The sequence below is a fragment of the Vombatus ursinus genome, unplaced genomic scaffold, assembly GCF_900497805.2.
Source record: "Vombatus ursinus unplaced genomic scaffold, bare-nosed wombat genome assembly UNPS02014170.1, whole genome shotgun sequence".
Classification (NCBI taxonomy): Eukaryota; Metazoa; Chordata; class Mammalia; order Diprotodontia; family Vombatidae; genus Vombatus; species Vombatus ursinus.
Window position 1 is genome coordinate 1,529,705 of NW_020953948.1, and position 24,506 is coordinate 1,554,210.

A 24,506-nucleotide genomic window follows, 5' to 3' on the forward strand; every position below is an offset into this window, starting at 1 on the left:
TTCCTCAGTGTTTGAATTTGTTCATTCTGGATGCTTGAAATATTTTTTCTTTGATCTTAAAGCTCTGGATTTTGGCACTGATGGTTCTGTGATTTTTCATTTTGGAGTTTCTAGAGCTGACTGTTGAATTCTTTCTATTTCCATGTTGACCTTTGATTCTAAAGAGACTTGGGTAGTTTTGCTTTTTGGTTTTTGGTAAGAGAATTTTCCAAGCTCTGCTGATGAGAGATGGAAATTTATTTTTTATTTTTAGCCCACAAAGCAGCTAACAAAATGAATTGCTAGCTGCTGTATAAAAGATTGATTTTTCTATCACTTAATGACATGTAGTGCATTAAATGGTAAATGTACTTGAAATTCAGTTGAATATATTACCTTGGGTTTTTTTTTAAATAATGTTTATGTATAATACAACCAATGCAAGAAAAAAAAATCTTTTCAAACATAACTTTCTTTTTTCTACCATTAGCACACAGGCTAGATTCCCACAGAAACTACAGAATTATTCAGTGAGGTTGTGAACCAGTTCCTTTGAAAATCCAGATAGAAGAACAATAACATTAGTAGAATATAAGTTAAAAATTAGAACAGAATTAACACCACAATGGGAGGCCATATAAGGTCTGTTTTCATAGAACATTTGCGACGGTCCATGATGTTTTCAAGATGAGTTGTAATTCAAACGCCTAATGTTCATGGCTTTCAAAGAACCTACCATCTGTGCCACAAGAATGCAAACATCTGTAACATCTTGAGCCAATGATTACAATTTGATGATTGCATTTGATCCTCACAACATCCTTGTGAGTTTGGTGCTGTTATCATCACCATTTTACAGTGGAGGAAACTGAGGCAAACAGAGGTTAAGTGATTTGTCCAGGATCACATAACCACTAAGTGTTTGGATTTGAACTCACGTCTTGCTGACTCTAGGCCCAAGACTGTCATCACTGAACTACTGGTTGGCTCTAATTTCCAGATAATGAAAGCTATGGAGTGTGCCCATCCTTCTACGAAGGAGGCAGTCAAAGACAGAATTTTCTAATTCTTAATTGGCTGCATGATCTCCTCCCTACCCCCAAGTTACCAACAATAAATGACATGTCAACCATCCTTGAAGAGTCCTGGGAACTATGCTGTTGTCCTTGGTTGCATGTCCCCTTTCCCTAAAGAGGAGTAAATTATACATTTCTCTCTGTCCTCATCCATTCCTTATTCCCCATGTCCAGGATTTCCAGTTCTCAGAGAAGATTTGATTTCCAATTTTGAGAAATCCTGGATGCTGGAGCCAAAAGGCCCAAGGAACTTCTGCCTAGGTGAGTGAGATGAAAGCGGGTGAATGAATTGTGTTATCCCTAGAAGTATTTAGGTGCTGTAGAGCAAGGAGTGTTAAATTGGGGGCAGGATAACCTGAATTGGCTTCCGTATCCCAAAGAGATCATAAAAAAATGGGAAAAGGACCCACATATACAAAAATATTTAAAGCAGTTCTTTCTGTGGTGGCAAAAAATTGGAAATTGAGGGGATGCCCATCAATTGGGGAATGGCTGAACAAGTTGTGATATATAAATGTAATGGAATGCTATTGTGCTATAAGAAATGATGAACAGGCTGACTTCAGAAAAACCTGGAAAGACTTGTATGGTCTGATGCTGAGTGAAGTGAGCAGAACCAGGAGAATGTTGTACACAGTAACAGCCACATTGTTCGATGACTAACATTGATGGACTTAACACTTCTCAGTAATGCAAGGATCTAAGGCATCTCCAAAAGTCTCATGATGGAAAATGCTATCCACATCCAGAGAAAGAACTATGGAGTTTGAATGCAGATTGAAGCATACTATTTGCTCTTTTTTTTTTCCTTCTGTTTTTATTTCTTCTTTCTTGCGGTTCCTCCTATTGGTTCTAATTCTTAAAACATAACTAATGTGAAAATATGTTTAATAGGAATGTATAGGTAGAGCCTACATCAGATTGCACACTGTCTTGGGGAGGGAGGGGAAGAAAAATTTAAAACTCAAAAGCATATGGAAGTGAATGTTGAAAACTAAAAATAAATTAATAAAAAAAAGCTAACCTGAATTGGAATTCTTTTTTGGACACTTCACCAACGTGATCCTGGGCAAGCCACTGAACCTCTGAGCCTCAGTTTTCCCATCTCTAAAATGAAGGGGTTGGACTCCAAGGCCTTTGATTTCTCTTCTTGTGATAAATCTATGATCCCAGGAGAAGTCATTGTGTAGAACTTTGGGGCATGGAACTCTCTTGAAAGCATCCGCAAAAGGGGTATGGCTGTGCCATATGAGATCTTTCCTGTGTTCTCTTCAAGTCAGCAATCATTTATTAAGCACCCACTATGTTTCAGACATTTTCCCAAGTTCCGCGGATACAAAGAAAGGCAAGGGACAGCCCCTGCTTTCAAGAGTTCACAGTGTGGTGGGGAAGATGACACACTTACAACTATGTGGAGTCCTGCTAAAACCCGGATAAATTGGAGCTAAGCAAGAGAGAGAAGATTCTAAGATTAAGGAGGACTTAGAAAAGGCTTATTGGTTTTTCTTTTCTTTTCTTTCCTTAAAGCCAAGGTTTTTAATAAAAATAGAATAGCACAGTAATAACACGTATTTCACTCAGGCACCAGACACTCAGCCCCTGTGCCCAAATGGTTGCCATTCCCCCTGCTTTCCCTACAATGTTTCCCAGAAGCATTAGCTCCCGTTCCTAATTAATTTCTAAATCTCCTGAACACATTGGGAGAGGGACACCAACATATGGGAAACAGGCCACAGTGTCAGGCTTAGTTGGGTCGACCCTTGTCAAAGCTGCAGTTTGGACTGTGCTCTCTCCCGGACCTCCAGTCACTTTGGTCAGCCGCGATGAGCCCGGCACAATGTTTCACTTCCCCCTTGGCTCCCTTGTCTTCTCTATGGGAGCTCCCCACGTGGGACTCCCTGGATGGTTGAACTGTGTGTGCAGGAAGTATACCTCCAAGGCCACGCTGCAGAGAGAAACCAACTTCAGAAAGACGTCATGTGAAGGTGTCTCAGCCCTCGGCATTATGGGAACATGGGATCCAAGCAAGTGGCTCTCTTATGGCAGCATTGACTAAGGGCTCACATTGAATCGGGCTCTGGGAGGAAAGAATCATAACTGAGGAAATGGAGGCATGAGAGAAGTCAAGTGATTTACAGGAGGTCACACTTGCTCTGAGTGTCCGAGATAGAATTTAAATTTTGATCCCGTTCAGTGTTCATGAGGTTTCTGAAGAACTCTCTGGTGTAAATGTTAAATTTTCTATTCGGTTCTAGGCTTTTCATCAGGAATGCCTGAAAGTCCTCTATTTCATTCAGTGGCCATTTTCCCCCCAGAAGGATCATATGCGGTTTTTCTGGATAGGTGATTCTTGGTTGTATTCCTAGCTCCTTTGCCTTCTGGAATGTCATCTTCTAAGCCCTGCACACCTTTAACAAGGAAGCTGCTAAATCTTGTGTGATCCTGATTGTGGCCCCCTTATATTTAATTGTTTCTTTCTGGCTGCTTTCTGTATTTTCTCTTTGACCTGGAGCTATAATATTCCTGGGAGTTTTAATTTTGGGATCTCTTCCAAGAGGTGATTGATGAATTCTGTCAATTTGTATTTTACCTTTTGGGTCCAAGATTGAACAGTTTTCCTTTATAATTTTTTTAAATATGATGTCTAAGCACTTTTTTTATTATGGCTTTCAGGGAGTCCAGTAATTCTTAAATTCTCTCTCCTTGGTCTGTCTTCCAGGTTAGATATTTTTCTAATAAGATATTTCACATTTTTCTTCTAGGTTTTTTTTTTCATTCTTTTGACTTTGTTTTATTGTTTCTTGATGTTTCGTGGAGTCATTAGCTTCCACTTGCCCAATTCTAATTTTTAAGGAATTATTTTCTTCAGTTAGCTTTTGTACCTCCTTTTCCATTTGGCCAATTCTGTTTTGTTTTGTTTTTTTGTTTTATTTTTGTGCAAGGCAATTGCTGTTAAGTGACTTACCCAGGGTCACACAACTAATAAGTGTCGAGTGTCTGAGGCCAGATTTGAACTCAGGTCCTCCTGACTCCAGGACTGGTGCTCTATCTACTGCACCACCTAGCTGCCCCCAGTTCTGTTCTTTAAGGTATTTTTTTCTTCAGTATTTTTGTTTGCCTCTTTTTACCACACTATTAATTATATTTTTATAATTTTCTTGCATTGCTCTCATTTCTTTTTTTAAAATTTATTTTATTTTTAGTTTATGGAATAAAACAAGCATTTCCATAACATAGTATAATTTTTAAAAAGATGATTGCACATGAAATTGCAAATTTATTATATATAGATTGCTATTTCTTTTAAATATATAACAAAATTATCATGTAATTTTTTTCTTCCTCCCCCCCACCCTAGAGAATCCTATCATTAACACAAATAGGTAATTATTTATTTATTTATAAGATTATTCAATTATTCTATTTAAATACCAGTTCTTTCCCTGGATGCAGATAGTGTCTTTCTTTGTATAACTTTTATAGCGAATTTGGGTATTTATAAGTCAAAATAACTTACTCACTCAAAGTCCTTCTTAAAACAATACTGCTGTTAATATATGCAATGTTCTCTTAGTTCTGCTCATTTCTCTCTTCCTCATTTCATGCAAGTCTTTCCATGTTTTTCTAAAATCAGTGAGCTCATCATTTCTTATAGCACAATAGTATTCCATCACAATCATATACCGCAACTTGTTCAGCCATTCCCCAATTGACAGGCATCCCCTCAATTTCTAGTTCTTTGCCACAACAGTGTTGCTGTGAATATTTTAGAACATATAGGTTCCTTTCCTTTTACCTAATCATTGGAAATAGACCTGGTAGTGGTATTGCTGAGTCAAAGGGTATAGGTAGTTTAATAACTCTTTGGGGATAATTCTAGACTGCTCTTCAAAATGGTTGCATTCAGTTCACAATTCAACCAACAATGAATTAGTGTTCCAATTTTTCCATGCCCCTCCAACATCTGTTGTTTTCCACTTCAATCATTTTAGCCAATCTGGTAGGTGTAAAGTGATATCTCGAAGTTGTTTTAATTTGTATTTCTCCAATCAATAATGATTTAGAGCATTTTTCATATAACTTCAAATTATTTTTATTTCTTCATTGAAAAACTTCCTGTTCATATCCTTTGAGCCCCTCAAACACTAGCACCCCTCTCTGCCCTGGAATCTCTGGGCTGAGAGCTCCTGACACTGCTGCTTCTCCCGCTGCTGCCGTTGCAGTCACCTTGATGGCCCACTGATTGTGCTGGCCCCCGCCTTGGCGACACAGACCCCCTTCCTACCCCCTCCCCCGCTGGTCTTGGGCTGGAAAAATGGCACTCACATCCTTTTGTTGCTTGTCCTGCTCCATAATTAGATTTGACACATTATTTTAAAGTTGTTTGGAGAGGAATGTTGGGAGAGTTAAGCTGGGTTGCTTCCTATATGCTTGACCATCTTGTTGGGACTTGAGGAAGGCCAGGATGAACATTCCAGGCATGAGGGACAACCAGGGAAAACACATGGAGGGTCCTGTCTAAGGCACAGAAAGGAGTCCTGTACCACTGGATTATCACATATGGAGGGGGAGCAAAGTGAAAGAAGACTAGAAAGGTAGGGGAATAGAAGATAATGAAGGGCTTTAAGCAACCGGAGGATTTTATATTGGATCTGGGTGATAGGAAGTCACAGGACTCAATTCTGTAGGTAGTGACATGGTCAGAAGTGTGATTTATTTAGGAAAGTGGATTTGACAGCTGCATGGAGGAGTGAATGGACTAGAAGGAGACTTGAGGCAATGACACAAACCATGAGGCTCTTGCCTCAGGTGGGAAGGATAGGGGCCTGAACCAAGAAAGTGGCAATGTTGGGAAAGATAGGGGTGTATGCAGAAGAGGTTACAAAAAGAGAATGAAAAAGACATTCCATAAGAATGAAGTGGGGCCAGTGAGTGTGTGAGAGATGAACAGTGGGTGACATTTAGGTTATGAGCCTGGATGATTAGAAGGATGATTGATACCTTGGATACCAATAGGAAAATAAGGAAATTGGAGGATTGAGGGAAAGCTGTTGAGTTTATTTTTTGGGACGAAGAGAACCAGGAGAGAGTAGCGTCACCAAAACCTAGAATGTGTCCACAAAAAGGGGGTGATTAACTGTGCCAAAGGCAGCAGAGAGGTCAAGAAGAATGAGGATTGAGGAAAGGCCGTTGGATTTAGCCTTTTGAAGACGATTCATAACTTCACAGAGAACTGTTTTAATTGAACAATGAAGTTGGGAGCCAGAATACAGAGAGTTTTCAAAGAAAGGAAAAAGGAAAAGAGCTGGAGACACCAGCTGTGGATTTCAACCTCTAGGTATTTGGCACTGGGGAGACGTGGCTTTATTTGTGTCAGTAGGAAAGGAGCAAGTAAACATGGAGGGAAAATTAAATGAGTGAAAAAATGGGGATGGCCCGGGAGGGAATGTGCAAGAGCAGAAGATCCAATCCAGTAAATATTAAGATTCTGCTGTCTGCCAGGTCGTGTAGGCATATGTTCAGGGAAGACAAGTACCTCTGGCGTGAGGTCTCTTGAGCCCTTTTGAGGGCCGCTTTCCACTTTCGGTGTCCACCTACCAACCAACTTTCTCATCTGTGGCTCCAAGAAGCCGTAGCATGTGCAGCAGCCACACCCTGGTAAACCACGTTGGCAGATGGGCTAAACCAGGTTGAGGGTAACCAACAGGCCGCAAGCCCATCAGTGAGTTGGGGGGTGTCTACCCCAAGGATGTGAAGACTTCCCCCCAAAAATGGTTGGATGAGGACAATTTGTACCAACAGGCTGTGAAGGTGGTGGAGGCAGGCACTGTGAAGTGTTTAGAGCTTGGTTAGACATTGAAAATGCCAAGGTCATCCACAGCATCCTGAGCCAGTCATCTTGACTTTGTTTTGCCACAGAACTTCAATGACTGTGGAAGAAGAGAGAGTGAGGCTGACAACTTCATGCAACTCTGCCTCGCGCAAATCCTATTTATGCAAGAATCAAAAGACATCACCCATACCACTCTACCATTTTTAATTACCTCAGAGTCCTGTGGAGACAGACAAGTGACAAAGCAGCAGGTGTAGATACACTGGGAGCTATATTTACAACCCTGCCCACTGGTGGTCCAGGTCATAGGGTCATCTTCGCACTGAACGGAAGCAGCAGTGGGATTCAGCAGCCCCCTGGGCATCTGAGGATCCTTTCTTAAGGACTGCACTGCTCACCTCCTGGAATGGGGAAGGGCAAAGAAAAGGTGCCCTAAAAAAGAGTCTGCTTCACCTAACCTAACCCTGACCTGATCATTGTGACAGGTGGGGATCCTGCTCTGTAGCTGAAACACCAAAAATGATCCAACCATTCTGGAGAACAATATGGAACTATGCCCAAAGGGCTATAAAACTGTGCATACCCTTCGATCCAGCCAATACCCCTGCTAGGTGTATATCCCAAAGACATCGAAAAAAGAGAAAAGGACCTATTTGTATAAAAATACTTATAGCAGCTCTTTTTGTGGTGGCTAAGAATTGGAAATCAAAGCAATGTCCATCAATTGGGAAATGGCTAAACAATCTGTAGTATATGATTGCAATGAAATATTATGGGGTTACAAGAAATGACAAGCAAGATGACTTTAGAAAAACCTGGAAAGACTTACATGAACCGATGCGTGATGAAGCAAACAGAACCAGGAGAATGTTGTACACAGTAACAGCAATATTGTTCAACGGAGAGCTGTGAATGACTTAGTTATTCTCAATGATATAATGATCCAAGACAATCCCAAGGGACCACTGATGAAGCATACTATCCACCTCCAGAGAAAGAACTGATATTGATTGAATACAGACTGAAGCATGCTATTTTTCACTTTCTTTCATTTTTTTTCTTTTATTTGAGTCTACTTGTACAAAATGACTAATATGGAAATGTTTTAGATGATTGCACATTCATAACCTATATCTGATTTCTTGCTGTCTCAGGGAGTGGGGAGGAGAGGGAGGGAGGGATAGAATTTGGAACTCAAAACATTAAATAAAAATGGTAAAAAAAAAAATGGAAAAATATACAAAAACTTCACAAAAATGATTCCACTCACCACAAACACATGGAATGTGCACAGGCTTAAAGACCACACAAAATCTAGTAGATCTGAAAGGTGAACGGCTCTTGTTGCAAGAACTCTAAGCAGGTATCATATCCAAAGGCAGCCCTGAATGAAACAAAGCTGGCCAATGAGGTCTAGCTTTCTGAAGTTATTATTGGTCGCTCATTTTTTTGTGGAGTAGCCGCAGTGATGGGTAGCACCATGAAGCTGGCATACTTATCACGGTTAAAACTAATCTAGTCAACAAGCTTGTATGCCCCCCAAAAGGAGTGAATGACAAGCTCATGACAACATGCAGGAAAATGCCACACCACCATCACCAGTGTGTATGCTCCCACCATGATGAGCCCTGATAAGGTCAAAGAAAAAATTTATGAAGACCTGGAGACCCTCATCTTCAATGTCCCGAAAGAAGACAAGCTTGTAATTCTAGGTGACTTTAAGGCCAGAGTAGGCACATACTGTCAGATGTGGCAGGGAGGCCTTGGGAGGAATGGAGTGAGAAACAGCAACGGCATTGGTCACTTACACTGAAGACTTGTGCATCTCATGATCTTATCACTAACATCGTCTTCCATTTGGCTCAATGGATAGAGCACTGGACCTGAGGTCAGAAAGACCTGAGTTCATATCCAGCCTCAGACACTTCCCAGCTGTGTGAGATTTTGTGCATTTTTTCCATATGACTGGTGATAGCTTCGACTTCTTTCACTAAATGCTGTTTATTTATGTTCTTTGATCATTTGTCAACTAAGGACTGGCTCCTTTTCTTATAAATTTTAATTAGTTTCTTATGCGTCTGAGAAACGAAACCTTTATTACAGAAATTAGCTGCAAAGGTCTTATCTCAGTTTCCTAATTCTTTCCTAATTTAAGCAATATGAGCATTATTTGAGTGAAACAAAGTTTAATTGTGTATAACAAATTGTCCATTTCACCTCCTGTGAACATCCCTATTGTTTGGTCATGAACTCTTCCCCTGTCCTTAAATCTAACATGATTTCTTCCTTGCTTCTCTGATTTGTTTAAGATGTCAGCTTTTATGTCTAAATGTACCCATTTGGAGCTTGTCTTGGTACATAGCATGAGATACTGGTCTATGTCTAGCTGTTGCCAGAATGCTTTCCTCTCTTTCCAAAAGTTTTGGCAAATGGTGAGTTCTTGACCCAGTATCTGGGATCTTCTGATTAATACAAATGAGGCTCCTGTGCTTGTTTGTGTATTCTTTTGCTGTTGAGTTATTTTTCAGTTGTGTCTGACTCTTTGTGACCCAATTTGGGGTTTTCTTCGCAAAGACACTGGAGTGGTTTGCCATTTTGTTCTCCAGCTCATTGTACAGATGGGGAAACTTAGGCAAACAGGATGAAGTGACTTTCCTAGAGTCACACAGCTAGTAAGTGTCTGAGGCCACATTTGAGCTCAAGAAGATGAGTCTTACCCATCTGTGTATATTGTGCACCTAACCTATTCCACTCATCAACCTTTTTTATTTCTTTTTGTTTTTGTTTTCTTTTTGGTGAGGCAACTGGGGTTAAGTGACTTGCCCAGGGTCACACAGCTAGTAAGTATCAAGTGTCTGAGGTCACATTTGAACTCAGGTCCTTCTGACTCCAAGACCAAGCTCTATCTGCTGTGTCACCTAGCTGCCCCAAAACGCTTCTCTTCAGAAATCACTTTCTTTTTTTTTTTTTTTTTGGCAATTTGGGGTTAATTGACTTGCCCAGGGTCATGCAGCTAGTAAGTATCAAGTGTCTGAGGCCAGATTTGAACTCAGGTTCTCCTGACTCCAGGGCTGGCGCTCTATCCACTGCGCCACCTAGCTGCCCCTCAACCTTTTTATTTCTTAATTAGCATGTGAATGCATGCTAGTGCAAGGGGTGCTGAGCTGGAATGTGTGTGCAAGAGGGTTGATGTAAAGGGGCCAGGTTTTCCTAAGCTGTGTGAATGTGTTGCAGTGTGTACGCACATCAGACTGGGGGCTTTGTGGAAGTGGCTGCTTGTGGGAGGGGCCTGGGGCTCTTCGGGACAGGCACTCTGCCAGTGAGGGAAAACCAGAAAGGCAGTGCCTGCAGGCTCTGAGTTTCAATCCTAGAGCTCTGCTTGAGTCTGAGGGGCTGCTGTGTGTGTCTCAGCCCCTGAGCTGGCTCTGCCCCGGCGCTGGGCTTGGGGTGGGGATGAGGAGAGCACGTGTGTGTGTGTCTGCGTGGCAGAGCCTTGGTCACTGGGTCTGCCCCAGGCCCTGGATGGGCCACAGCCCCACGAGGAGAAGAGCCTTTATGGTTATGTCATTAGAACAAGACTTTTTAGAACACAGATTTTGTATTTCTCTCATTTCCTCATCCTCCTGATCCCTCTCTGTAAGCAGCACACTATTCATTTCTTCACTAAGCTATATACCAGTGGATCATGAGAGCGTAGATTTGGGGATAGAATGGGGCTTTAAGGTCCATCAAGTCCGAATTCCTCATTTGGCAGACACCAGAGGATACGTGGCTTGTCCAGGAACACACAGCTAGTGTCTAGGGTGGGATTGGAGGCCAGAGCTTCCTTACTCCAAGGCTTGTGCTGGTACCTCTACCTCTGGGGGAGGGAAAAAGGTGGGAAGGAAAGAGGTGGCAGGTCAGCCAAACTGTAGCCTGGTGATGGCTTAATGGACCTTTCACTTGGATTTCCCAGCAGAAATAGATGGGAAGGAGCAGAACCAGAGGCGGTTGATGCTGGAGCAATTTCTGGCCCGCCAGCTCAGCTTAGAACGTGGAGAAGGAAGTAGCAAACCCCTCCAGTGTCTTTGCCAAGGAAAGTTGACCCTGGGGTCACAAAGAGTGGGACACAACTGAACGACTGAACACATACTTAGAAGGTCAAGGAAACAGTGAGGAGGGTGTGGCTGAGACCTCGGAGGATTTCGCCCTGATGCTTGAAGAGAAAGGGGAAAATGAGAAGCTGAAGGAGGAAAAAGGAGTCCTGTTGTTTTATTGTGGGAAAGAAGAAAGCAGGTAACTGAGGGGAAACTGTATGCCCCTACCTTCCTCCTCCTTTTCACCGGGGGACTTAGCTGTGCCTCCAGCTTGGAACAATAGATAGGTTAGATAGATAGATAGATAGATAGATAGTAGATGTTGGGTAGATAGATAGAATAGATAGATGGACAGGTGGGTAGGTAGAAAGAAAGAAAGATTGTTTATTAAGCACTTACTATAAGCCAGACACTCAATGCTAGAAATACAAATACAAACAAAAAAAGACAGTTTCTAACTTCTAACCTCAGATGTAGTGAGGGAAGACACATAAAATACAGCTGGAAGATTTTGGGGGGTAGGATCAGAAGGGGCTTGGTAAGAGGAGGAGGAGGAGGAGGAGGTGTGGAAGCATCTCCAGAGTGAGAACGCTGCAGGGCCGGAGGTAAAAACATCCTGAAAGACAGAGGCAAAGTCAGGGGAGAAGGGAGCCTGGGTGGCTGGGGCAGTTACTTAAATATTGGTGCCTATGCATGAATCCAAACCTTTGGTAAAACAAAAACAAAACTTGTTGGAGAGAGCCAAGCTCTGTGGCCCTCCAGTAGAGACTTCTCCCTGGCTTGACGTCAGTTCATTTGCCACGATTCTTTGAATCTGGGCACTCAGCAAGGCCCATGTCCACCTCACCTGGTAATTTCTCTATCTTGTTCACAAGGATTTGTCCTGAGAGATTTTATCGAATTATTTGCTGTAATCTAGGTCTCCTGTTCCCTGCTTAAAAGGGAAAGTACGAGCCCTCACCCCCAAATTATAGGCTGGAGGCCTCGGTGAGAGGCAATATTTGGAACCCCAGGCTGGGGCCCAGAGTGTTCCCCAGCCTTATTTTCCCCATCCAACTCAGCTAGAATGCCTTCTCCTCCACGCCTACGCTTACCCTCCTCTCCAAAGACCTCTGCCACCTTGGCCTTAACTTTGTGGATCAAGGCCAATGATATTTCACTTCTAAAAGTGTTTTTCTAAGAGAGTCTGAGGCAGGGAGGGCACGCATACGTTTCCTCCCCATTTAGCAGATATGAAAACTGAGGCTGTGACTGACAAGAGAACGGAGACAAAAATCCTTTCCTGGACTGTGTCCTTTAGTTGGATCACGTGGCTGCCCTAATAGGAAAGCCAAAGGCTCATACTGGAAAGGGGTTTTCTCTCAAGAATTAGGTAAATCAGCTCCATGCTCATCTTGTGAATGACGGGGAGATGGAAATCTTTTCTTTGTTAAATAAAGCTATAACTGAGGCACAGAGAGGTTAAGTTACATACTCAGTATCACACAGCACATAAAGGACAGAACTGTGAACTGCACCCGTGTTTCCTTGTTCTATCCTTTGGAGCAAGGGTTCTTACCCTTTTTTGTCGTCGACCCCTTTGAAAGTCTAATGAATGATGTTTTCAAATGAATAAAAATAAAATACATAGAATTACAAAGGAGATCAATTATGGTGAAATACAGTTGTCAAAATACTTTTTAAAAGTCCATCCCCTTCCTTAGAGAAACAAAAGGTAAAGAATTTACAGGAAAATAAATGAAAAATATTAGAATGAAGAGGGTTTTTCGATACTAGATTATAAATTATATTATAAATCAATTGCCTTATTACTCCAATCACTATCCCTCCAACTTCCCTATTTAAAACGCTTTGTTGCTGTTCAGTCATTTGCAACTCTCCATGACCCTATTTGGGGTTTTCTTGGCAAAGATGCTTAAATGGTTTGCCATTTCCTTCTCCATCTCATTTTACAGATGAGGAGCTGAGGCAAACGAGGTTAAGTGACTTGCCCAGGGTCACACAGCTAGTAAGTCAATCTGAGGCCAGATTTGAGCTCAGGAAAATGAGGCTTCCTGACTCCAGGCCTGACACTCTGTGCAGTGTGGCACTGCCTAGCTGCATTTTACCATTCCATTATATGTGTTGGCTTCCCTTTTTAGAATATAAGTTCCTTGAATGGAAGAATTTATGACCAAACAAGAGATAAAGAACATTATGAAATGCAAAATGGATAATTTTGATTGCATTTTAAAATAAAAAGATTTTGCACAAACAAATTCAATGCAACCAAGATTAGAAGGGAAGAAGAAAGCTAGGAAACAATTTTTATAGCCGGTGTCACTGATAAAGGCTTCATTTCCAAAATACATAGAGAACTGAGTCAAATTTATAAGAATACAAGTCATTCTCCGAGTTGCTAAATGGTCAAAGGATATGTACAGGCAGTTCTCAGACGAAGAAATTAAAGCCATCTATAGTCATATGAAAAAAATATTCTAAATCACTGTTAATTAGAGAAATGCAAATCAAAACAAGTCTGAGCTACCACATCACACCCATCAGATTGGCCAACATGACAAAACAGGAAAATGATAAATGTTGGAGAAGATGTGGGAAAATTGGAACGCTAACGCATTGTTGGTGGAGTTGTGAATTGATCCAACCATTCTGGAGAGCAATTTGGAACTCTGCCCACAGGGCTATAAAACTGTGCGTACCCTTTGATCCAGCAATAGCACTTCTAGGTCTGTATTCCAAAGAGATCATAAAAATAGGAAAAGGACCCACATGTGCAAAAATATTCATAGCAGCTCTTTCTGTGGTGGCCAAGAATTGGAAACTGAGGAGTTGCCCATCAATTGAGGAATGGCTGAACAAGTTGTAGTACATGAACGTAATGGAATACTATTGTGCTATCAGAAACAATGAGCAGGCTGACTTCAGAAAAACCTGGAAAGACTTGTATGGTCTGATGCTGAGTAAAGTGAGCAGAACCAGGAGAACACTGCACACAGTAACAGCCACATTGTGCAATGACCAACTTTGATAGACTTGGTTCTTCTCAGCAATGCAATGATCCTAGACAATTCCAAGACTCATGATGGAAAATGCTGTCCACATCCAGAGAAAGAACTTTGGAGTCTGAATGCAGGTCAAAGCATACCATTTTTCCTCTTCTTTTTTGTTTTTGCTTTTTCTTTATCATGGTTTTTCCCTTTGGTTCTAATTATTCTTTACAACATGACTAATAATGGACATATGTGTAATATGAATTTGTACACGTAGAGCCTATGTCAGATTGCATGCTGTCTTGAGGAAGGGGAAAGAGGGGAAGAAAATTTAAAACTCAAAATTTTGTAAAGGTGAGTGTTGAAAACTAAAAAAAAGATAATGTAAGTTCCTTGAGGGCTTATTATGTATATATATTATATTCTCAGCCCATAGTTCAGTAATAATAATTAATAGTAATAATAACAACTAGCATTTGTATAGCACTTTAAAATTTGCAAAGCACTTTATAAATATCTTTATCCTCGTAAAAATACTGGGAGGTAGGTGCTAATATACCCCTTTTACAGTTGAGAACACTGAGACAGACAGCAGTCAAGTGATTTGCCCAGGGTCTCCCAACTAAGTGTCTGAAGCCACATCGGAACTCGGGTGTTCCTAACTCCAGGTCCAGTACTATAGTCACTGGACCTCCTGGCTGCTTCTAGGTGTACCTTATAACACCTGGTACATACATAGTAAGCACTTAATACTTTTCTCTTTCTTTTATTGATTATCAAGACTATCTGGTATCTTTTGGAAAATAGATAAGCAGATCAGCAGAATGGATTAGATCCAGAAGCAAACTTCCAGAAAGCTGAGAACTGAAGCAGGGTTTCCCAATTCCCAGATCAGAGCTCAGTCCCTTGGCAGCTGGGGTCCCTTTCTTTAATGCCGAGAGGAAGTGGGGCTGCTCCTGGTTCACCTTGAGTCTTTCCCTCTCCAGAGACCAAGAGCTCACACCTCGCTGGTGTGTAAGAAATTCCATCCTGTTGAATTCAGGAAGTATAAAATGGAGTTGTTCTTTATGACTTCTTTACCCACGCTTGGCTTGGTCAAGACTCTGCCCTTCCTCAAGACAGAAGTCTCAAGAAGGGAGAGGAGGCAATGCTTGCTTGGTTGCTGGCTGTCCGGTCCCAGGGGAGGCAGGCTTTCTTCTTTATCCTGGAAGGCCATCTCAGTTGGTGGCCTGTGCACACTTTCTTTCCCGTGTCCTTGATCTTTTCTGGACGACCATGCCCCATCCAGAGAGCCCGAGCTCTGAATGTCCTCAGGAAACGGGTGATTATATTACATGATTTAGGTTTCTGAGTGTTTGTAGCTCTTTAGAGCTGGAAGGGAGGGATGTCGGGAACTTTAACCACGTGCCCTTCTCCTAATTTAACTCATAAGGAAAGAGACCCAGAGGGGTAAACTGCATTTCTAGTCAAGGTGTAGGTGATCTTCCCTTTGCCTGACTTTCTCACAGAAATGCAGAAGGGCTTCAATGAGCCTGGCTAGCTCAAGCCACACCTGCCTGAACAATCGTCCCTTTCTTGACAAAGGGCCATCCATCTTTGCTTCGAAGCCTCTAGTTAAGGGGAAACTTGTTTCACATTTGGTCAACCGATTGTTGGGTCATTTTTCATATACTCAGCCTATAGCTACATGGGCAGCTTTCCCCCATTGCTCCTGATTCTGACCTCTAGAGCCAAACATAAGGCATCTCACAACTCCTTCTCTGGCCACTGCCAAGTCTTCTTTTCCATAACCATTCCCAACTATCTTAATTAATCTTCATGCGGTATGCTAACAAGTTCCTTCACCATTCTTTCTTCTTCTGGGAGTTCCACAGTTTATTGCTGTCTTCCTTAAAATGTGACATCCAGGGCTCCAGCTGTGGCCAGACCAAGACTGTACGCAGTGGCATGATCCCCTCCCGCTCTCTGGACACTCTGCCTCCTCATGCAACCTAAAACACCTCAGCCTTGTTTTGGACAACAGTATCACACTGCTGATTTGCGCTGACCTCTGGGTTAGAGTTCCAGCCAGCTACTCTAACCCTAATAAATTCCACTCAGAGTTTACAGTCCTTTGGAGCAGCATGATCCAACCTAATTCTCCCAATCTACTACTTTCTCTTCTATTCTGCCACTGAAGCAGGATGGTGTAGTGAGCAGAGAGCTAGCCTTGGAGCCAACTAAATTCTTTACATGTAAAAGCTAAACTAGAAATAATCTAGATTGTATATAAAAGCTACCAGATTGTATCTGTTATTCAGCTTTTTCTCCATCCCTCCCTCTCCCCTTTTTCTTACTTTCTCCTCTCTCTATATATATATGTATATCTCCTCTCTTTTCTCTCTCTCTCTTCTCTTCCTTCCTCCCCCCTCCCTCTCTTCTCCCTTCCTCCCTCCCCACTCTCCTGCTTCGCTTTGTCTTCCTGTCTCTGTCCCTCCTTCTCTCTCTTTTGATAATAGTAAGAACTAGAAACAAATTAGATAGCCAACAGTTGGGGAATGGGTAAATAAATTGTGGCCTATAAATATAATAGGCTATTACTGTGCTGTAAGAAACAATGAATATGATGAATACAGAAAAGAAAGGAAGATTTTCCTAGCAAAGCATACTAAGTAGAATAGGAAAACAACGTGCACAATGACTACGATAATGTAAAAGGGAAAAAACAATAAGGTGGCCGTCTTCCACAAACGTCTCTCATGGTCCTGCTCCACACCTGTGTTCAGGCTCTGCTGTATTTCCAGTACACTCTGCACCACAGCTCTCTGTGCTTTTTCTACTCCCGTTCTTTTGCTCGTCTGCACGCTGCCTGTCCTTGTATACCACCCAGCTGTCTCCTCTGTGAAGCCGTCCCTGACCTCATCCCTCCGTCAACAATCACAAGTCCAGAGCTGGAGGGAGCTTGGAGACCCGAGTCCCACCCCTCATTTTACAGAGCAGGAAACCGAGGCCCTGAGAAGTCGGGTGTCTTGCCCAGTGTCACATAGGCGGTAAGCACCAGAGGAAAGATTTGTACACAGGTCTTCTGACACCAGACCTGTGACTTTGCCGTCTCTGCCACCATGCCTTCCTCACATGGGCCTTAACGGAGGATTTGTTTTATATATGGTTATGCTTTTAAGTAGAACCCTGGAGCGATTGATGGGCGCATCTGGGTCACACTTCTCTAGCACATTGTGGCTGTATAGGCTCTGATCCAGACAGCATTGCCTGGTGGTTAGAGTGCTGGGAAGAAGGAAAATAATTATCCTACAGTCATCAGGGTCAAGTTGATATTAGTTGACAAATTTGTGACAGATGGAGTGGGGACCTGGCACCTGTGGGACCTTGTTTAGCGGTACTAAGCAGCACTTCCGTCGGGGCTGAGAAGGTGGAGGCTAGACGTCCTCAAAGCTGTGAGTTTCAGACTGGCGGGTGGGGACAGGGTGAAGAGGTAACTCTTCATCTTCATGGGCGGGTAAAAATTGAAAATCGGACTCAAGCGGGGCCGAAGGAGGGATGACGAGCTTGGACAGTGGGGAGTGAAATGACGTGGGGTTGTGGTGAGAATTAAGAACAGGTTTGGGAGGAGTGAGACATAAGGGAAGATGGAACAAGAGGAGGGGAGGGTGACAGGAACCTCAGGGTTCCGGATAGCGAGCATCAAGCACTGCGGATGACGACAAGATCAGGGATCTAACCAGCCCCCTGTGTGGCCAAGTGGCAGTTCGTGAAGGTAAAGGTCATGCATGGGGAGGTATCTGGATGGATATCCACATGTCCGTTGAATTCTCCAAGTCTGCAGGCAAGGGCCGAATCTCTGGACCATCATTCTGTGTAGCTCCGACTTGATTCTGTCATTTGGTTTCGTTTATAGCAGAATATCAAGACTGATTTGAATCAGGTTTTCTACCAGCATGTCTGTTAGATCACAGGACAAAGGTCTCACATATAGAGTATCAACAGCTAAATTAATGTCTATAGAAAACAGAAAGACTGACTTTATTGCCATCTTCTGCTGCTGGTTAATATAAGGGGGCTGCCCAAGAAGGAGGGCCATTTTGCCATTTTCTTTGTTTCATAGGTTGCTATGCCTAAGAACTCTATACTAAGAAATTAGCCCGCTAGTCGAGTCTTTCGGCATTTGTCATGGCTGGTCTTCCGAAAACAATCATTCTGCTGCTAGGACCACACTCAAAATCTTTGCAGCAGAGAAGGAACTTACCAGAGTTAATGCTCTGCTGGCATGGCCTTCAAGAAGCCAGGGTCCCCTCCGTGCCCCAAGGAGGCGATGGATTAGACCTTTATGGACAAGGCCTCGTCTGCCAATCAGAAAGTCTAGTGCACATTATTTCATCAACCAAGATGTAACCTTTTAGTAGTAAGAAGAGTTCATAGCAAAGCATGGTGTTATGCTTAGGAAGCAAGTCTCACAGTCAGAAAGACTCGGCTACAAGTGAGACCTCCGAGGCTCACTGTGTGTGTCCCTGGGCAACTTGCTTGCCCTTTCAGTGCCTTAGGCAACTCTCAGACTAGGTCTGCAAAGCAGTTGCTGACGTTCATTGACAGAAGAAGTTTCTTCACTGGGAATTCCGTAGATCAGCAAACTCGAGTTCTGATCAAATTATACACACAAATAAATGTGATTATGTGTATGCTGGAAAACAGACTGTTTGTGATGCTGCAGGGTTGCTAAGCCCTTTCAGGTCACAGGCCAGGATGCTTCTGCTTCCTGTTCCCAGGTAAGGCCTCTGCTTTCTCCCCAAGCCGCTCCTGGGGCCACATCTTTCTCATCCTCTGTTTCCCTGGGTCAGAGCTTGGCCTGTAGTGTCCTCTTATTGATAATTGAAGACAGAGCAAGACTACAGTCAGGTGAACTAATTTTTTATCTCATCAACTCTGATTCATGCCCTAATAATTCCTACGGATATACTACAGAGCATCCTTCAGAGTCCTTTGTGTCCTTCATTGGGCCTTCCTAGTATGTCCTCTTTTTCCCTAAAGAGAAAAAGGCATAGGATTGAATTGGATTATGTCTCTCTCTCCCCCTCATCACTTTCCTATTTCTTTCCCCAATGAAAGAACTTTCCCTTATTTTTCAACCAGAAGTGATCTTCCATCTGGAGAAAGGTGAAGCACCATGGACACCAGAGACGGAAATCCCAAATGGCACCTGCCCAGGTAAGCGAGAGACAAACAGGCGGGCAAGACTCATTGCAAATGATGAATCATCTTGTCAGTCATATGATGGTACCTTTGAAATGTTTACTAGAGAGCTGCCCCCTCAAAGTCCTCCAGGACCAGGAGAAGAATCTGCTGTGGGTTCTCCAATATACCCTCACATTTCACTTTATGTCACAAGCGTTTGAAGTCAGAAGACCTGGGTTTGAATCTTAGATCTGTCACTGTATGACTTAGAGCGAGTCTTAACCACACTGGGCCTCAACTTTTCCTCATCTGTCAAATGAGGGGGCCATGCTAAACAACCTCTGATGTCTCTTCCTGTATCTTAAAGATTGAGATATAATCCCACATTAACAAATCACTATCCTGGTATCTTTCTCCCCTTGTTTCAGTCCAACCTCAGAGAAAGACATGTTCCTTCTTTCTGATGAGAATTCATCTTACCTGTTCTCCATATGCAATCATTTCCTGCTCCCCGATTCTTATTTCGTCCTAGTCTTAAATCCTAATTGAATTTAGTTTGACAGTCGTTTATTAAATACCAACCATTTGTGAAGTACTGTTTTGAGTATCTCCCTTTTCACAAATTCCTTTCCTTCTGCTTTCAAGAATCTATAATCAAGAATCCATCCTCTGCCATTGTTCTGCAGCAGTGAGGCACAGTGGAAAAAAGGAATCTGGGGGACAAACCCTACAAAGCAGTGGGCAAAAAAGGCTAGAGGAGAGACCCTAGAATGAATTCCTAGGAAGCTTTGATTGCATGAAGAATACAGAGAGAAGAGAGACCAGATAATTATAGAGGACACGAATCAGAAAATAAAGATCTAGAGTAGGCAGAAAGAATAAACAGACATGAGAGTTGGTGGTGGTGGTGGTGGTGGATTTTTTTTTAACCACTTGTTCTTCTCAAACTTATGCTAAGTCGTAGTGAGCACCATTTTCTTTTATTGGTGTTTCAAAACCATCTATTTTATAGCACAGTGTAAAAATTTGCCATAAGTCCACATCAGATTTATGGTCTGTAGCTTGCAGAGAAAATGTTTCCCCTTTCTAAAAATTTAGCCATTTTGCCAATTACCAATAAGGTGGCAGAAGACTGGGAATGTTATATCAGGTTCAAGAGGCAAGAGAGAGAGTCAAAGTAAGTGATGATAACCCACTTAGCAGTGGAGACTTAGTCATTTAAGACAGTGAAATGATCTGTTCATATCTCCTTACCTAATTTGGGCTTCAGTTCCCTCTTAATGTCCATTCTATGCTTTTTCAGATAAATAATTCTCCCTCATAGAGAAGACAGTCCATAAGTTACTGGATAGTTTCTCTTTCCCTTCCTCCCTTCCCTTTATCCCAGGGAACTACTGACAATATTTTTTATTCCTTCAGATTCTCTCAATCAGCAGAACAGATGTGAAGTTAAGGAGTTGGTACCAAAGCAAGTTGTTTCTATGAGAGTGTCATCTAAGGAAAGGCTTGCAAAGGATAGTTCCTGGGATTGTAAATCAAGAGAAGATTGGGAATGTGATTTCAAGTTACAGTGGCAGAACAACAACCAGAAGCTATCCAGGAAAATGGCCATCACCCATAAATGTAATATATTTGGGAGAAATTTTAATCTAAGTTTCAACTTTGCTGCCCAACAGAGGACTCTATCAGGAAAAAGTCTTTATAAATATGGGGAACATGCAAAGAACTCCAAGCAGTATTCAAACATTCTTAAATATCACAAAATCTCATATAAGGAGCTTTGCAAAGACGGAAAATGTTGGAAGTCCTTCATTTACCACACAGACCTTATTCACTATCATAGAAAACTTATTGGAGAAAAATCGTGTGATTATAATCAGTGTGGGGAAGCTGTCAGCATGAAGTCATCCCTCAGAAGATACCAAAGAGTTCATACTGTAGAGAACCCCTTTGTCTGCAATGAGTGTGGGAAAACCTTTATACAAATGGCAGAACTCAGTGCACATAAGTGAATTCATACTGGAGAAAAACCTTTTGAATGTAATGGTTGTGGGAAAGCCTTCAGCTACCCAGCAAGTCTTACTGAACATAAGCGAATTCATACTGGAGAGAAACCATTTAAATGTAAAGAGTGTGGGAAAACTTTTAGGCAAAGTTCATCACTTAGGAGGCATCAGATAATTCATATAGGAGAGACACCCTTTGTGTGTAGTGAATGTGGGAAAGCCTTCATAGAGAGTGGAAAACTTACTGCACACAAGAGAATTCATACAGAGGAGAGACCCGTTGAATGTACTGAATGTGAGAAAGCCTTCAGCTATAGTTCATCCCTTAATGCTCATGGAAAACTTCATACTGGAGAAAGAAAATATGAATGTAATCAATGTGGGAAATCTTTTATTAAAAGTTCATCACCTAGGAAGTATCAGAAAATTCATAGTGGAGAAAAACCCTTTACATGCAGTGAGTGTGGGAAGTCCTTTATAGAAAAGGAAGACTTACAGAACATAAGAGAATTCATACAGGAGATAAACTTTTAAAATGCAATAAATGTGGAATAACCTTCAGCAATAGCTCATCCCTTAGGGTTCATTCAAGACTTCCTACTCAAGATAAAAGATGTGAATGTAATGAATGTGGGAAATTCTTCAGCAAAAGCTTGTCACTGAAAAAGCATCAGAGAATTCATACTGGAGAGAAACCCTTTGCTTGCAGAGTGTGGGAAAGCCTTCAGCTATATAGTTAGTCTTACTGAACATAGGAGAATTCATACTGGAAAGAAACCATTTGAATGTAATGAATGTGGGAAAGCCTTCATCAAAAACTCATCACTTAGGAGACATCAAGTAATTCATACTGGAGAGAAACCCTTTGTATGCAATCAATGTGGGAAAGCCTTCATAGGGAGAGGAAGACTTACTGAACATAATCGAATTCATACAGGAGAAAAAGCCTTTGAATGTAATGAATGTGGGAAGGCCTTCAGCAACAATTCATCCCTTAGGGTTCATTGCAAACTTCATACTGGAGAAAAACTGTCTGAATGTAATGAATGTGGAAAATCCTTCAGCAAAAGCTCCTCACTTAGAAAGCATCAGAAAATTTATACAGGAGATAAACCCTTTGTGTGCAATGAATGTAGGAAAGCCTTCATTGAGAATGGAAGACTTACTGAACATAAGAGCATTCATACTGTAGAGAAACACTTTAATGTATTGAGTGTGGGAAAGTCTTCAGCTACACAGCAAGTCTTATTGGACACAAGAGAGAAACCCCTTCATTGTAATGAGTGTGGAAAAACCTTCCGCCATAGGATAGGTCTCACCACACATAAGAGAATTCATACAGAAGAGAAGCCCTTTGAATGTAATGAATGCAGGAAAGCTTTTAGCAATAGCTCATACCTTGCAAAGCATTGGAGACTTCATACAGGAGAAAAGCCTTTTCAATGTAATGAATGTGGGAAAGACTTCAATAACAGTTCAAACCTTAGGAGGCATTAGAGACTTCATACTGGAGAGAAACCCTTTGCTTGTAATGAGTGTGGAAAAGCATTCAGAGACAAGGGTAACCTCTCTACACATAAAAGAATTCATACAGGAGAGAAACCCTTTGACTGTAATGAATGTGGAAAAGCATTCAGCAACAACTCATCCCTTAGAAATCATAGCACATGTCATACTAAATAATAATAATAGCTGACATTTATAATGTATATATAAATATGTAATTGCTTTATCATTTGCAAAGCACATTACATATATTTCTCATCATGTAGAAATAACACCAATGAATGTGATGAAGGTGGAAAAATCTTGTCTTATGAACCATTAGAGAACTTGTTAGAATCTACAAAAAGGTAATGAATGTGTGAAGGTCTTTAGCAGGAACTATTCACATAGCAACCATGAGATAATTCATATGAGAGAGAAACATTTTGTATGCAATGAGCATGAGAAAATAATTATAAAAGAAGTAGACCTTATTGCCCTGAGAAAATTCATTCTAGACTGAATTCTTTTGAATGTAATTAATATGGAATAGGCTTCAGTCAACATTTCAACCCTTGGGACTTTTTATAGAAAACCTCATAATAATATTCTGGAGAGTTTTATTAAAACATGTGTAAAAGCATGACTCATGTCTTTTGAAACACCAGAGAATTAGTGTGGTAGGAAAACCATACGGAGATGCTATCAGAAACACTGGATTCCTTAGGAGACGCCAGATAACTTACAAAATTAGACTTGGAAGAGCCTTCAAGAGTCATCTAGTCCAGTGGTGCCAAACTCAAATAGAAATGGGGGCCCCTAAACAGTACATAAGGATTTCTTCAGGCTGCATATTGACTAAATTTTAAAATGTAATATTATATATGCTTTATTGTATTTTTATTCATTTTGTTAAATATTTTCTCTATTCCATTTTATCTGGGTTTGGCCATACTCAAGAGTGTTGTGGACTGCATATAGCCTGAGGACCATATGTTTTACACTTCTGATTTAGTTCAACCTGTACCTAAACAAGAATCTGCAAAGTGATTGCCTTTCCTTGAAGACCTCTGGTGAGGGGGAGCCCGTTCCTTCTTGAAGCAGCATGTTTCACTTTTGGAGAGCTGTAATTATGACATTTTTTCCTTACACTTTGAAGCTTGCCTCTCTGCAACATCTACCTATTGTTCCTAATTCTTTCTGAGGCCAAAGAAAGACTAATTCCTCTTCCACATGCCAGCCTTGCAAGTACTTAAAAATAGCTGTGTTGTCTCTTCTAAGTCTTCTCCAGCTAACTCAAAGGGAAAAGCCTTCAGCTACAATGGATACCTTCCTAAACATAAAACAATTTATACATGATGGAAGTACCTTGAATGTAATGAAAGTAAGAAAATCTTTATTAATAGGGGTAATTTTTTGTAAATAGAAGAGATTCATACTGAAGAGAAATTATTTGAATGCATTGAATGTGGGAAATCTTTCAGAAACAACTTATGCCTTATTCTATATCAGAAAATGTATACTGAAGAGAAGCACTATAAATGTTAAAAAAAAACTTTTCAGAGGTAATTTATTTATCACTTGTCAGACATGAAACTCATGGAAAGAGTGTTGGATTTGGAATCAGAGAACGTTAATACTTGTGCAACCTTGGGCAAGTCTCTTAACTTTTCTGGACCTCAGTTTCCTTACCTATAAAACCAGGATTTGGGACAAGATAATCTTCAAGGTTTCATGCAGCTTTAAATACATCTGTGATCCTATGCAAGAGATTAACTGTCAAGATGTAATAATATGGAGAACAAAAATTTTGATTTGTCATTTGTTAAATACTGGACCACCAAGATGTCAATTTATCTGATATATTGTCTTTCGGTTTGCAAAATAAAAATGAC

General features: G+C 41.3%; 1 pseudogene; it reads left to right on the top strand.

The window, feature by feature from the left end:
• LOC114041239 overlaps positions 1-24,506 on the top strand; it is a 111,455-nt pseudogene extending 86,949 nt beyond the window's left edge.